Below are 13,723 nucleotides of genomic sequence, written 5' to 3'. Positions count from 1 at the left end.
GGGTCGGGTATAGGCCCCCCGTGAGGCCCCAGCCTCCCCTCCAGGAAGGCCCACCACATGCGTCCCAGGCAGCCATGATCCTGCTCCTTCTCTCCCCTTTCAAAACCTACTACTCATAGGAAAAGATCGAAGTCATTTTTCGAGGTGAAATCGTGGACCCCCTCAGAGCTGACAGGGCGTAGCCAAGACACACACAAATTTCTGGACGCTGCCCAGTTTGGACCTGAAATCTCACTCCCCTTCCTCACTTGTCATGAAGACAAGTGTCTTTACTCTCTGGACCTGGTTTTTTCAACTACAAAAAAGAAAAGAGAGGACTGATACCTACCCATCCTCATCAAGTTAATTGCAAAGGGGGAACAATTAATCTTTACAAAGCACTCAGCAAGTATTAGCCCACGCTAAGCCCTCCACACGTTACCTGTTATTATTATGAATAACAATACCGAAAACACAGGGTGGCCCAGCTCCCGCCATACAGCCCTGCCCGTGGTCCAGTGGGGCTTGCTGCACAAATCACGGCCATCGATTTCTTGGAAGGCAGCTTTAGGGGTTTTGTGATTTTTTTTTTTAGTTCAATTTTAAATCGTGGTTTATTCTTAGTGCCTTAAAAGAGGAAGTGGAGATTTGGAGGCAGGCTGGATCGTTCTTGAAGCTTGATTTTCCTGCTCTTCCACCCCTTCATCCACCCTTCCAAGCCCCAAACCCAGCCCACCTCTGCTACTCGCATTACTTGTCTCTTCCCCCAAAGGGGGTGGCACAAGGACCTCTGCCCTGCCCTGGCATGGGAGGAGGGGATGGAGTCAAAGATAGTGACTTGGAGCCCAGGCACTGTGCCCTGTCCTCCTGGTGACTACCCCCACCCAAGCCCCAGTCAGCATCTTTCTGGGCCTCCCCTTGCCATCCACTCCCAGCCTTGGACCGGCACACGCTCAAGAGCCCCCTAAAACTCTGCCACTTCCTAGCTGTGTGGCCTTGGACATATCATTAAAACTCTCAGGGCCTCTGTTTCTTCTTCTGCAAAATGGGTACAAAGGTGCCGCCTCCCAGCACTATGGGAGAAGGTCATCGGGTGGCGGGGGCTTCGCGAGTCCTCCGGTGTATGAGGGGGGTCTCAGTGATCATTGCCGGACCAGGACAGGGTCTGGCTGCCTCCCGGGGGCCGCTGGGTTCAGGTGGAATCAGGCAGAGAGGTCTCCCCAGCTGAGTGTTTCAAGCTCAGGCTCTGGAAATGTTTCAGCTGCCGCTCTGCTACGACCCAGCTGGGACCCACTGACGGCATCTTAATTTCAGCCCCAGCTCTTTTCCAGACGGGCTGCTAATTAGCGCTAATGAGCAGCTCTCCCCGCTGGCTGCAGGTGTCTCCTCCAGAGAGCGGGCCACTGAGCAGGGTCGTTGGGCTGATGCCCCCAGGCCCCTTGGCCAGTCAAGTCACCCTTGGCAAGGGTGAGCCTGACAGATAGGAGGCAGGGGAGGGGACGATGTTCATCCAGGCGGGCAGGCACCCCTTCAGTGACCAGGTACCCCCTGCCTCCTTTATGCCGGGCCCGTGGGAGGCGCTGGGGCCATGCAGATAGGCTGAGCCAGAAGCCGGACATTCCTGGACTCGAAGCTTAATTTAATCTCATTCTGGCTGTGTGACCTTGGGCAAGTTACCTAACCTCTCCGTACCCAGGTCTCCACGTGTATTATAAAATAGTCCCTACCTCACAGGGACGCCGTAAGGATGAGATGAGATGGGACGGGCTGAGCACAGAGGCCAGCACCACAGGCGCGAGGCCGGCCGATGTCAAGAGCAAGCATAAAGGGCCTTGAGTGCCATCTTGAGAAGCCAAGAGAGCAATAAACAGTGACTATTATTCTTACCATGTTTACTTCTGTTCAATGCTTACTAAGCATCTCCAGAGTGCTGAGACTATGATAATAGCTACACTTATGTAGCATTTACTGTATACCAGGCCCTGTCCTAAGTTCTAACTCATTTAACCTGTACAACAACCCGACAAGATAGGTGTGTTTATTAGCCCCATTTTACAGATATAGAAACTGAGACACAGGTCAAGTGACTTGCCCCTGATCACCCAGTCAGTATGGAGTCACCTACTGCCGTATGACAAAGTGATCAAAACGTAGCAGCTTAGCACAGTCAACATTTATTGTCTCAGTTTCTGTAGGTCAGGAATCCAGACACCATTTAGCTGGATGCCTCAGGTCTCCTGCCTCTTGGCCAGAGATATCAGCTCCTTGGCATGTGGGCCTCCCCATAGCGCAGTTCACAACATGGCAGCCGGCTTCCCTCAAGCAGGAGAGGGTGTCCAAGATGGAAGCCTCCAGCTGTTTATAACCCACTCTCAGAAGTGATATCCCATCATTCTTGCTATATTGAGTTTATTCAAAGCAAGTCAACTAGGTCCAACCCTCACTCAACAAAAAGGTACCACACAAAGGCAGAGATACCAGATGCCACCACCCCATTGGGAGCATCTTAGAGGGTATCCAGCACAACCAGTAAATAGGGGAGCTGGGGTATGAATCCAGGGAGGCTGGCTCCAGAATCCATGTTCTTAATCCAGAATCTGATGGATATCCCAGCTCCACGATTGTTTGATGATCGAATGATGACAAATTAGACACCATCCCCACCCTCCTGAAGCTCTCCATCTAGAGAGAAGCAGAAAAGTAAGAGAGTGAGATGCAAGTGCATTTATGGAGGAAGGCAAAGCAGATTAAGCAGGAAGCCTGCCTGGAGGAGGTGATGCCCAATCTGAGAAACAGAAGACAAGATGGAGTTGACCAAGCAAAGAGAAATATGGGAGAGAATTTGGCAGCTAGAACAATTTGTGCCAAGGCTCGTGGGGAAGACTGGTGCTTTGTGCGAAGGCCAACGTGTGTGTGGGAGGAAGAGAGCCAGGGTGGACAGAGAAGGAGCAGGAGAGGTAAACAGGCCAGGTTGCAAAGGGGCAGGTAAAGGAAAGTGGATATTATTCCAAATAACTAGGGAGCCATGGAAGGTTGTCCACAGTAAGATGTGTGTTTTTAAAACACTATCCTAAATGGTGTGAACAATGGGAGAGGGTGACTGGGGACAGAGGGGGGGGAGTGAGGAGGCTCTTCCTTCCTTTATTCCTTCATTCAGGCAATGTATATTTAGCAAGGCCAGCGATGTACTGTTCTAGGCACCGGAGATACAGCAATAAGTAACACAAGGCTATTCTGTCTTGGAAGTCACATTCTAGCGGGAGGAAAAAAAGTAAACTTACAAAACTAATAAATGAAAAGGGAAAATACCAAAGTGATAGGTGCCATGAAAGAAAAAAGCGAATAGCATTAGCCACATTGACTTCAAACCTGAATGACAAGAAAGAGCTGGCTGTGGGAACACAGCATTCCAGGCAGAGAAACAGCTAGTGCAAAGGTCCTGGGGTGGAGCGGGTTTGGTTGGAGGCCAGTACGACTGAGGCCTAGCAGCCAAGAGGGAGAAGAAGTAGATGGAAGCCAGAACAAGAAAGGATGGTGCCAGAAGCTGAGCCCCTGGCGGCAGGGATGAGCGATGGGAACGCTGAGGATCAGTATGAAGAAGGCAAAATCCACCGGCCGTGGGTAAGCAAATCGGAGTAACAATGCTGGGCAGGCCCCGTGGAGCAGGGAAGCCCTAGCAAGTGAGGGAGAGGCTGGCCCAGCCCTGACCCACTTTGCGAACAGGCTTCCTCCGCAAGGCCCCGGCCACAGATTAACTGTCATCCCCACGGCAGACCCAGGCGAACGCAGCCAGTTAGGCGGCATTTGCATATTTGTTTAATAAAAAGTTATGGATGTACAAAGACAGATAATTAATTACCCAGCATATTTTCCCTCCGCTCCCTCCCCTCCTTCCCACATTGCCACCATGGCCCCAATTGCCTTCCTCTCCTTCTGGCTGAGTCAGCAGAATCCTTGCCTCTTCCGGGGGGGTGGGTTACAGACCCAATAAATATGTACTTATTAAGTGTGTATGGCGGCCAGTCAGGCCTGCACCAGCAGCAGTCCCGGACCATTCTGCTTGAAGTATTTATGCCGATACCTAGGGCCACTTTAGCTATTTATTTTCACAAAGAAATTAAATTAGATAGTTTGATAGCTTTCAGTGTAATTATGAAAGAAATTTACATGAGATGTTTATGAGGAGGGGATCATTAGGCACCCGAACCCCAAGGATATCCATTTGTTGGGACCCTCCCCCACTATTTCCTCCCCAGCCAAGGGGGGTGGGGAAGTGTCCCTCCCCGAGAGGGCTGTGACTTGGGGGGGTGACTCAAATTGCTGGGACTTGAGCCCCAAGAGGGTGGGAGCTGTCTATCTGTTTCAGCAGTGGGCTTGGAGTTCAGAGGGAATGGACGCCAGTTCTGCAAAGCCAGGGGCTCCTCCTCTTGAAGACTCAGTTTCCTCATCTGTAACAATGCCTCGCTGTTCGGGGAATTAAATGAGATAATGCAAGCAAAATGCTCCCTAGCCAGAGATGCTCTTTATTGGGTTCTTGCGTGTCAGGAACAACTCCAAGGACTGTCTTTCATCCTCGTAACAACCATTTTAAGCAGATGTCAGGGGCACCCGGGTGGCTCAGTCAGTTGAGTGTCTGCCTCTTAGTTTCAGCTGGGGTCATGATCTCAGGGTCATGGGATCGAGCCCTGAGTGGGGCTCTGGGCTCAGCACGGCGTCTGCTTGTCCCTCTCCCTCTGCTCCTCTCCCCCACTCACTCTCTCTCTCAAATAAATAAAAATCTGTAAGCAGATGTCAGTACTTTAAGCTTATCCCCATCTGATGGATGGGAAAAGTGAGACCAGGCTAAATTAGTTACCCCAGCAGTTCAGGGCAGGGCCAGGTTTCAAACCGGGCAGCTGGACTGAGCCCACCCCTCTGGTCAGGAGCTATGCAGCCACGCTGGCTTTCTGTGAGGTAGGGGGCTAGGCTCTTTCCCTTGCATTTCAGAGTTAAAGACCTACTGCCTTCACCCATGCCAGTGTGTAGCCAGGGAAACCCAGACCCAGAAAGGAAGAGAGTTGTGCCAGCGTCCCACTGAGCAAGCCACTGGGCTGGAACCCTCCTAGCGTCTCCGCTTGCTCACCTCCCCATGGGCTGAGTAATTAGCCAGGCTGATTAGCACTGATTGCAGCCCCTGCTCAGCGGGGCAGAGAGGGAGCCCTGCCTGGGGGCTGGGCCTGCAGGGTGGGGGAGTGCAGGGCACTAGGGGTCCCTCTCATCCACCTGGTCCTTCTCCTATCAGCCCTGGAGGCAGCTGGCTCCTGGGGGCTACCATCTGAGCTGCAGAGGGACAGGCCAGAAACCCTGGGCCGGGAGACACACTCATGTCCAAAACTGGGAAACTGAGGCTGGGTTGAGGGGGCTCCACAGGCCAAAGCACCTGAATTTTAATTCTGGCCCTGCCACTTAAACTAGCCATGTGGCAATTACTTGACCTTCCTGAGCCTCAGTTTCTTCATCCATAAAATGGGAAGATGATAATAGTCCCTTTCTCTCTGGGTTGTCATGAGGACAAAATAAGCTTCTGCAGGTGACACGCCTGATGGGACATGAGCACTCAGGAAACATCATTTTCATTATATATATATGTATATTTCTTGTTTGTTTGTTTTTTAAGATTTTATTTATTTGAGAGAGAGAGAGCATGAGAGGGGTGAGGAGCCAAGGGAGAGAGACAAGCAGACTCCACGCTGAGCGTGGAGCCCACCTCGGGGCTGGATCCCACGACCCTGAGATCATGACCTGAGCCGAAATCAAGGCTCAGATGCTTAACGGACTGAGTCACCCAGGCGCCCTCAACATCATTTTCATTATTAATTACCCAAATCCCTAGAAGTGGGAAAAACAGCGAATTATCTTCTTAACAGAGGCTGGATGGCTGATGGATGCAGGAGAAAGCTCTGCCCCCAGGGCATAAAGGCAGGGCTTACAAAAACCATATGAAGGCCCCCCCAGGTCTTGGAGGTGGGCTGAAGAAGGAAACACCAGGTATTGACTGTACGTACCAGGTAAAATCATTCAGGTGAATCCCACAGTTGAGGACGTGGGCCTAGCCAGCAGGGTGCCTTGCACAGAGCCCCAGGCAGAAATCAAAATTCCGAAGTGGGCCACTCTGACCCCAGAGCCTCTAGGGCAGCTGGGGCACCAGCCTAAAGCCTCCTTCTCTATGTCCGGAGTCACCCCGGGGCCTGCGGAGGGCAGGAAACTGGCTAAACAGAGCACAGAGGAATTAATGGAGGAAGCTAATCAGGGAATCCTAGAGAGGACGCCAGACAAGATCCAATTAAAATGCCAGGCTCTGTGAGTTCCCCATTTTAATTTTCCACAAATTAGCTTTAAAAGGGGGGGTGGAAATGAAGATATTAGTTTTTCTTTTTTTTCTTTTCTCTTTCTCTCTTTTTTTTTTTTTTTTCCTTTAGAGCCAAGAGGGAAAAATCCTTGGAGGATTATATTACTTGTTTCTCTTTTTAAAAAAAATAAAATCACTCTCAGCTGAGGGATTTGGGTTCTGACTCTACCCTGGTTGGAGGCAATTTCCAAGGCCTGCTTATTAGAGTGTAGACATGGTAAGCCCTTTATAATATAAAGCACCATTCTCTGAATGAGCACTTACTGTATACCTTCCAACCCTCACAACCCCCAAGGTTGGCAGCATTGCACCTGTTTACACGTAACTGAGGCTCAGAGAGGTGAAATGAGTGCCCGAAGTCACACAGTGGGAGTCGGGAGAGGCTTGTCCTCCCCACTGCAGCCAGGCTCCTGTTCAGCCCCACTCCCCGTCCCGCAGGAACCTGCCCAGTGGAGGATGGGGACACATGCGGGCTTCAGGGCGCCTGCTGCATCCTGTAGGGCCGGCCAGAGGTCATCAGCAGTCCAGAGGCCCCATGGACTCCCAGTCTTCACCCCAGGTGGCATAGTCCCCCCCTCCTGGCTTCTCCAGGATGGCAGTGAGTTCTGACACCCCTCCACACACACCTAGGAACCAAGTCTCCGTGTGCCCTTCAGCAGCACCCCACGGCTGGCTGCGACCCAGCCTATTCATCACTGTCTCCTGGCAAAGGCCACCCCCCACCACAGTGACTGGCCGGGGCAACCGGTGCCCTTGACCTCACTGTAGTTTTCTCTGCTCCCACGCCTCCCCCTCCCCCATCCTCTGGTCTCCTGGAAAGAGTTCATTTAGCTGGTGTGGAAATAATACAAACATGGGCTCAACGACAATAGCCGCCCCCTCCCCCAGTCTCCTACCCAAAGCCTGAGGGCTCTCCAAAGCTCTGTTCCAAGTCTTGGGGCAGGATCCTAGCAGAGACAAAGCTCTCACGCTTCTGAGCTGTGTGCCTTTGGACAAGTGACTTAACCTCTCTGTTCCTCCGTTTCCTCATCTGCAGAAGGGAATAATAAAAATCTAGCTGGAAAGGTTTTGGTGAAGGTTCCATGAGACCACAGACATGCAAGGGCTTGGCACATCAGATGCTTAGTAAATGTGACCTTCCTCCCTCCGAAAACTGGGAGGTGAAGGGTCCCGCTGGGATGAGGATCCCAGATGGAAGAAGATGCAGGAAAAGGCTAGAAGGGTGAGACAAGACTTCCCTTAATGGAGTTCTGAGCCACTGAAAGGGGGAAAAGATGAAGCATCAGGGGCTGGGTGACAGGTGCTGCCTCCCTGGCCTGGTAGGAAGGGCCAGGACAGACCTGAAACATCCCAGGCCATCTCCAGTGAGCAGCTTCCCTGCACCCGGGGGGCACTGGGAGAGCCAGGGCCAGCAGTGAGGCTGCCCAAGGCTCGGTACAAGCTTTATCTGGGGGGATCTGGGGTGACCCCTCAGAGTCTGGTGGTAGCCCAAGGCTAGGGGGAGCCCAAGCTCGGGTTTGGAGTCTAGTTTAGGGAGATGTCTAAATCCGTAGTTGTGCCAAATCTGTGTGTAAGCCCGGGTTTGGGGGATGTCAGTATTGGACAGTAAGCTCTGAACTTGGGGCTGACTTGTGTGATGCTCCAGGTTTAGGGGTCTGCACATCCACATTTGGTATTATCGGGACGAAGCTTAACCCCAAGTCTGCCTGACAGCCCAAGCCCGGGATATATCAGAATTTGAAGGAAGCTCTGAATTGGGGTACACTGATAGTGAACCTCAAAAGCTTGGAGTATCTGCAAGCCCAAGTATGTGAGCCCCACATCTGAGGGATGGAGTGTTTGGGAGCCCTGCTGTGAGGGTCCGCGCCAGCCCTGGAGGTGTGTTCAGGAAGGAGCCAGGCAGCTCAGGGCAGTAAGGTGTGAGTCTTGGGTGGTTCCCTGGGCAGCAGGCGAAGACCCACCAGGTTCCCCATCTTTTGTTTCTTCCTTCCTCCTCTACCAGTACACACAATCTCCTATTTTTGGTCTCGCCCTCCACCACCCATTCGGCCCCCCTCCTTCACCCCCACCTCTGCCCAGCACTCCTGACTCTCCAGGAGCTACTGTTCTGAACCCCAAGGCTTGGGAGCCTCCACATTGCTTCCCTGGGGTGAGGAGGATCAAGGGATGAGGCAGGGAGAGAACTCACCATCCCTTCCTCCTCCCACAGGGCAAATCCTCCCCAAAGCGCCCTTTGGGCCCAGGGAAGACAGATCCTATTCTTGGGGAGCTCAGAGGCCTGCTGCCTTATCTAAGTCTCTGGAACAAGCATTTTGCATTTATTCCCCCAAATGTGTTGCCGAATTGCGTTCCAGCCCATGGCTCCCAGCCATCTGCAGAGAGAAATCCAGTTAGACCTTGTATAATAAGTTCCTGACAATCTTGCCGAGGACGCTGGGTCATAAAAGTCTCCTGGTTTTATCACCGGTAACAGACACGGAGTGAAATTAAGTTGTCTTATCAAATTTAGATAATATATATCCCTCTAGAGTAGAAGGCGCTGCATGGGGCTTTCATGGTATGAGCCCAGGAGGGGAACGGGGAGTGGGGGAGTGTTCCTAGGGATGTGGCACGGGGTGGGGACCGTCCTGGAGAGCCTGGCAGGACTGAACGACAGTTGGAAAGAGTTACTGGCATTCCAGGTTTCAGTGTCAGCCAGGCCTGGATTTGAGACCTGCCTCTGTCATTTCCATGCTGGATAAACTTGAACAACTTTACTTCTGAGGGCCTCAGCTTCTTCATCTCTACAGTGGGTGGGACAAGAGCAATGCCTACATCCTGGGCTGTGGTGATGTGTAAATGAGATGCTACATCCAACAGGCTTAGCTCTGTGCATGGCATGTCCTGAGCGCCCAATGCATGTTTTTGGTAATTTGGGAATGGCGGAAGGGAAACAAGGCTGGACGCTGATAGTATCTGGCCCATTCTCTTCCCATTTTAAAGAGCGGGTTCCCAAGTCACTCCTTCAAGACCAAGCCATCCCAACTCTCTCCTACCCCAACGTGGACCCCACAGAGGGGCTGGAGGCTGCCGCATTCCTGCCTCTGCCTGCAGTCCTACCATCCAGTGCCTTGCCCCAGGGAATGGGCATGCGTGGTAGGAAGCTTGGCTGTCCCTTTGCTAGTGGGATGGACTTCCAGGACATCACCCAGTGCTGCAGCTGGCTCTGGGAAACTTGTCCCACTGTCCCAGGAGGGGGCTGTCACACCCCAAGTAGTAGCTGCCTGATGGAATTGACCCGCCTTTCTCTCACACCTGGGATCCTCTCTGTGACAACCTCACACTTTGGCATACCTCCAGTGATGGAGAGCTCACTACCTGACCAGGCAATCATTCCATTTCCCCAGCCTGGGCTTAAAACAACCTCACCTCATCTGACTCCTAAGCTAAGACTCATTCACCCACCATGGCTTTCTTCCAGCACAGCCTGAGTGTATTTGAGCTTGTATATGTTAATGGATTTCTCTGTGTGTGTTCCACACCGTGAGTTCCAAAGGGAGGGAAAACTGGACAGGTACAGCTCTGTGTTCCCAAGGAACACACAATAAGATTCAAAAAAAAAAAAATAGCTAACCTCTATTGAGCACCTACTATGTGTCAGGCATGAGTTACATGCATTAACTCATTTAATCACTATATTAACCCTGAGATGCTGTTGCCATTATTATCGCCGATTTAGAGAGAGGCAACAGAGAGGTTAGGTGACTTGCCCAAGGTCACACAGCCAGTACATGGTAGAGCAGTGTGAGTCCAGAGCTATTACTCTCATATCCCGGGTACTCCTAAAGACTATTTGGAATGAAGGAAGGAAAAGAAAAAAGGAAGGGCAGACCGAACTGTGTATATCCATCTCTTTCAAGTAATCTGGGCTCCTGGAGTGCAGGAAATGTATATTATTCATATCTCTCTTACCCAGCACCTAACACAGTGCTCGGCAAACATTAGGTGCTCAATAAATATTTGCAAAATGATTGTTTACTCATCATCAGCATATTTTTCTCCCCCATTATCCCAGGAGCCCTTGGATCAGGAACTGAATCCTATTCATCTCTCCAGACCCGTCACTAGCCCACTCTGTGTGTATTAGAAAAAAGCAGCCACAATCCTGTGAGTGAGTATGGCTTGCCAAGCTAATGGCCCATTGTGGGAAGAGAAAGGAAAATTCCCTTCCTCTGGCCTCAGGAGTTCCAGGTTGACAAATGGAGCCCCGCTCTCCCAGGGATGAGACTTTGTGCAGTACACAACCTGAATGACCGTCCATGGAAATCCTGCTCTGGCTCCCTGGGGCCCCACACTGGGCCTGAACATGCAGGAGGCACGGTGTTTGTTGAACAACTATTTGCCAGGATTTGCCGCTCTTCCGCCCTGTTTTGCCCATAGCCAGTCTAAGCCCCAGGAGAACAATTGGTGGAAGAGCCCCCAGCTGGGTGTCATACGCCATGGTGCTGATGGGGGGGGCGGTTCTGCAGACATAAGGGGGACAGACAGGGTCAAATATAATTGGTAAATATTTGTCTATCTAATCAGAGGGCCTTTTAATTAGCAATTGCATCCTTGCAACTGGTTTGTTTCTTTTCTTTCTGCGGGAAGTCAATTAAATGTAACAGATGGAGGAGAACATGGGAGTTTCCTTGTCTCCTACCATCTGTCCCATCCCACCACCACCGCCCCCCTCAAAGCAGCACCCACACCTCATTGGTGGAGCTGCCTGCCAGTTTCCAGAGGAGGGTGGGGCTAGGGCACTGAAGAGGGGAGGGGGGCAGGGTCTCTGAACCTGCCCAGCCTTCCCGTTCCCAGGAAGCCCTCCTTGGGGCTCCTAGTCTCCCTAGCTACCCCACACATCTAGGCTGATCCTGTGGGCTCACCTATGACCCTCAGGTCCTGAGACCCTTTGCCAGCTGGGCATCTCCCCATCCTGCCTGGGAGCCAATATCATGGTATGCTTGTCTCAGCTCTCACTGCAGGCCTGCCTGGGGCCCCCATCCAGAGGAGACTCTTGTTTAGTTCAACAAACCTTTCCTGAGGGTCTGCTCTCTGCCAGGCAATGTATCAGGCACTGGGGATATAAATCGGGCAGTCCCTGCCCTTCAGGAATTTGTAGCTCATTGGGGGCGAGGGCACATTCATTCATTCACTTATCCTTTAAATATTTATTAAGCAGCATGTATATGCCAAGCTCTGTGTAGACCCCAAGAACACAGGGATGAATCCATCTCTCCCCTTGCTCTAAATAAGTCAGTCAAGCAGAGGAGACAGCACGTAAATGCATGCAGTCAGTATTTGTTGAGTGACTACATGAGCCAGGCACTGTTCTGGCTGTGGGGGACACAGCAGTGAACAGCGCCGAGTCCACGTCCTTTCTAGCAGGGGGAGAGACAATAAGCAGATGGACATGTAATGGCAGGGGTGATCAGTGATTTGAAAAAATTGCCCATCATATTGTGTTGTGTGGAATCTGAGCTCCGAAATGAGAAGTCCGGAGTGTCCAGCACGGCCTGCCAGGGCTCTGATCATGGCCCAACTTTCTCTGTAGGATCATTTCTTGCCGCTCCCCGCTTCCCAGGCTACATTGCAGCCACATCTGCCTTCTGATGATTCCTCCGACCTGCCACGCTCTGTCCTCAGACCTGCCCCCAGATTGTTCCCTCGGCCTGCCATGCTCTTTCCCTTATTGTTTGCCCGGCTAACTCTTTGGCTGAAATGTCCCTCTCTGTCCCCTCTGGGTCCCTCAGGCCATGTTCAGTTTCTTCCACTGCATTCCTGCAGCCCAGGTCCTCCTTCCAGCTTGGCTGTTCCCAGAGACTCCTCTGTCTCCCTCGTCCTGTGTGGGAGCCAGCCCAGGGGCCGGACCGTGTCTGTCCTCCTGTGCAATGTATCTGTCCCCAGCACCAGGCACAGTGCCTGGCACGTGCCTGATCACCTAGCCCACCAGTATTGACGGGACTGAATTCAACCAAGTAGAGAAGAGGAGAGAGGACATCCCAGCTAGGGGCCAAGATTTTCAAAGACAAGGCAGCTTGAAAGATTCTTAAGTGTTTCAGAAATAGGGAACACCCCGATGTGGCCAGATTAAGAAGAGCAGCATCCGAAGCTGGAGTTAAGCCTTGACTGTTAAACTGAAATGTCTAGACTTTATCCTTATTAAGCCTATAAGCCAACTTCAATCACTCACATTCCTCTTCCATGATTTTGCCAGAGAGCCATGTGTTTCTGTACTCCACGTGGCATAAAATCCACCCTTTTTTTTAAAAAGAGTTTATTTATTTATTTAGAAAGAGAGTGTGAGCGGGGAGAGGGTTACAGGGAGAGGGAGAGAGAGAATCTCAAGCAGGCTCCCCGCTGAGCACAGAGCCCAACGTGGGGCTCGATCTCAGGACCCTGAGATCATGACCTGTGCTGAAATCAAGAATCGGACGCTTAACCTACTGAGCCACCCAGGCGCCCCTAAAATCCACCTTTTGAAAGTGTACAATTCAGTGGTTCTCAGCATATCCACAGAGTCATACATCCCTCACATCTAATCCCAGAACATTTTCAACACCCCCAAAAGAAATCCTGTACCCATTATCAGTTACTCCCCGTTCCGCACCTCCACAGCCCCCAGCAACCTCTAATCTATTTTCTGTTTCTATGGATTTGCCTATTCTGGGTATTTCATATGCACAGAGTCATACAATGTGTGGGCTTTAATGACTGGCTTTTTTCAATTAGCAAACTGGTTTCCAGATTCATCCACGTCGTAGCATGCATCAGGACTCCCTCCCTTTCTACTGCTGACGAATATTCCAGTGTTTGGATCTACCACACTTCGTTCATCCAGTCATCAGTTGATGGAGTTGAGTTGTTTCCACTTCTTGGCTATTTCGACTAGCACTGCTATCAACATTCCTATGCAAGTTTGTGTGCAGTTGTGTGTATACCCAGTTCTCTTGGGTATACACCTCCTAGGAGTGGAATTGCTGGGTCATACCGTAACCCCATGTTTAACCTTTTGAGGAAGAGAAACTGCCTGACTCCTTCCCAAGTGACTGTGCCATTTTACAATTTCACCAGCAATGGTGGTTTGATTTACATCTCCCTAATGATTAACGATGTTGAGCACCTTTTCATGTGTTTATTGGCCATTTGTATGTCATCTTTGGAGAAATGTCTATTTAAATCCTTTGCCCAATTTTCAGTTGTGTTATTTGTCCCTTATGGTTAAGTTGTAAGAGTTCTTTATATATTTTGCATACAAGTCTTTTATCAGATCTTTTTTGTTTTATCTTAAAAGGAAAGTTTGTCACTATCTAAAATGGGGGAAAAAACCAGTAACAG

This window comes from Halichoerus grypus, chromosome 10 (assembly GCF_964656455.1).
Source record: "Halichoerus grypus chromosome 10, mHalGry1.hap1.1, whole genome shotgun sequence".
Lineage (NCBI taxonomy): Eukaryota > Metazoa > Chordata > Mammalia > Carnivora > Phocidae > Halichoerus > Halichoerus grypus.
This window is presented reverse-complemented; position numbering follows the sequence as displayed.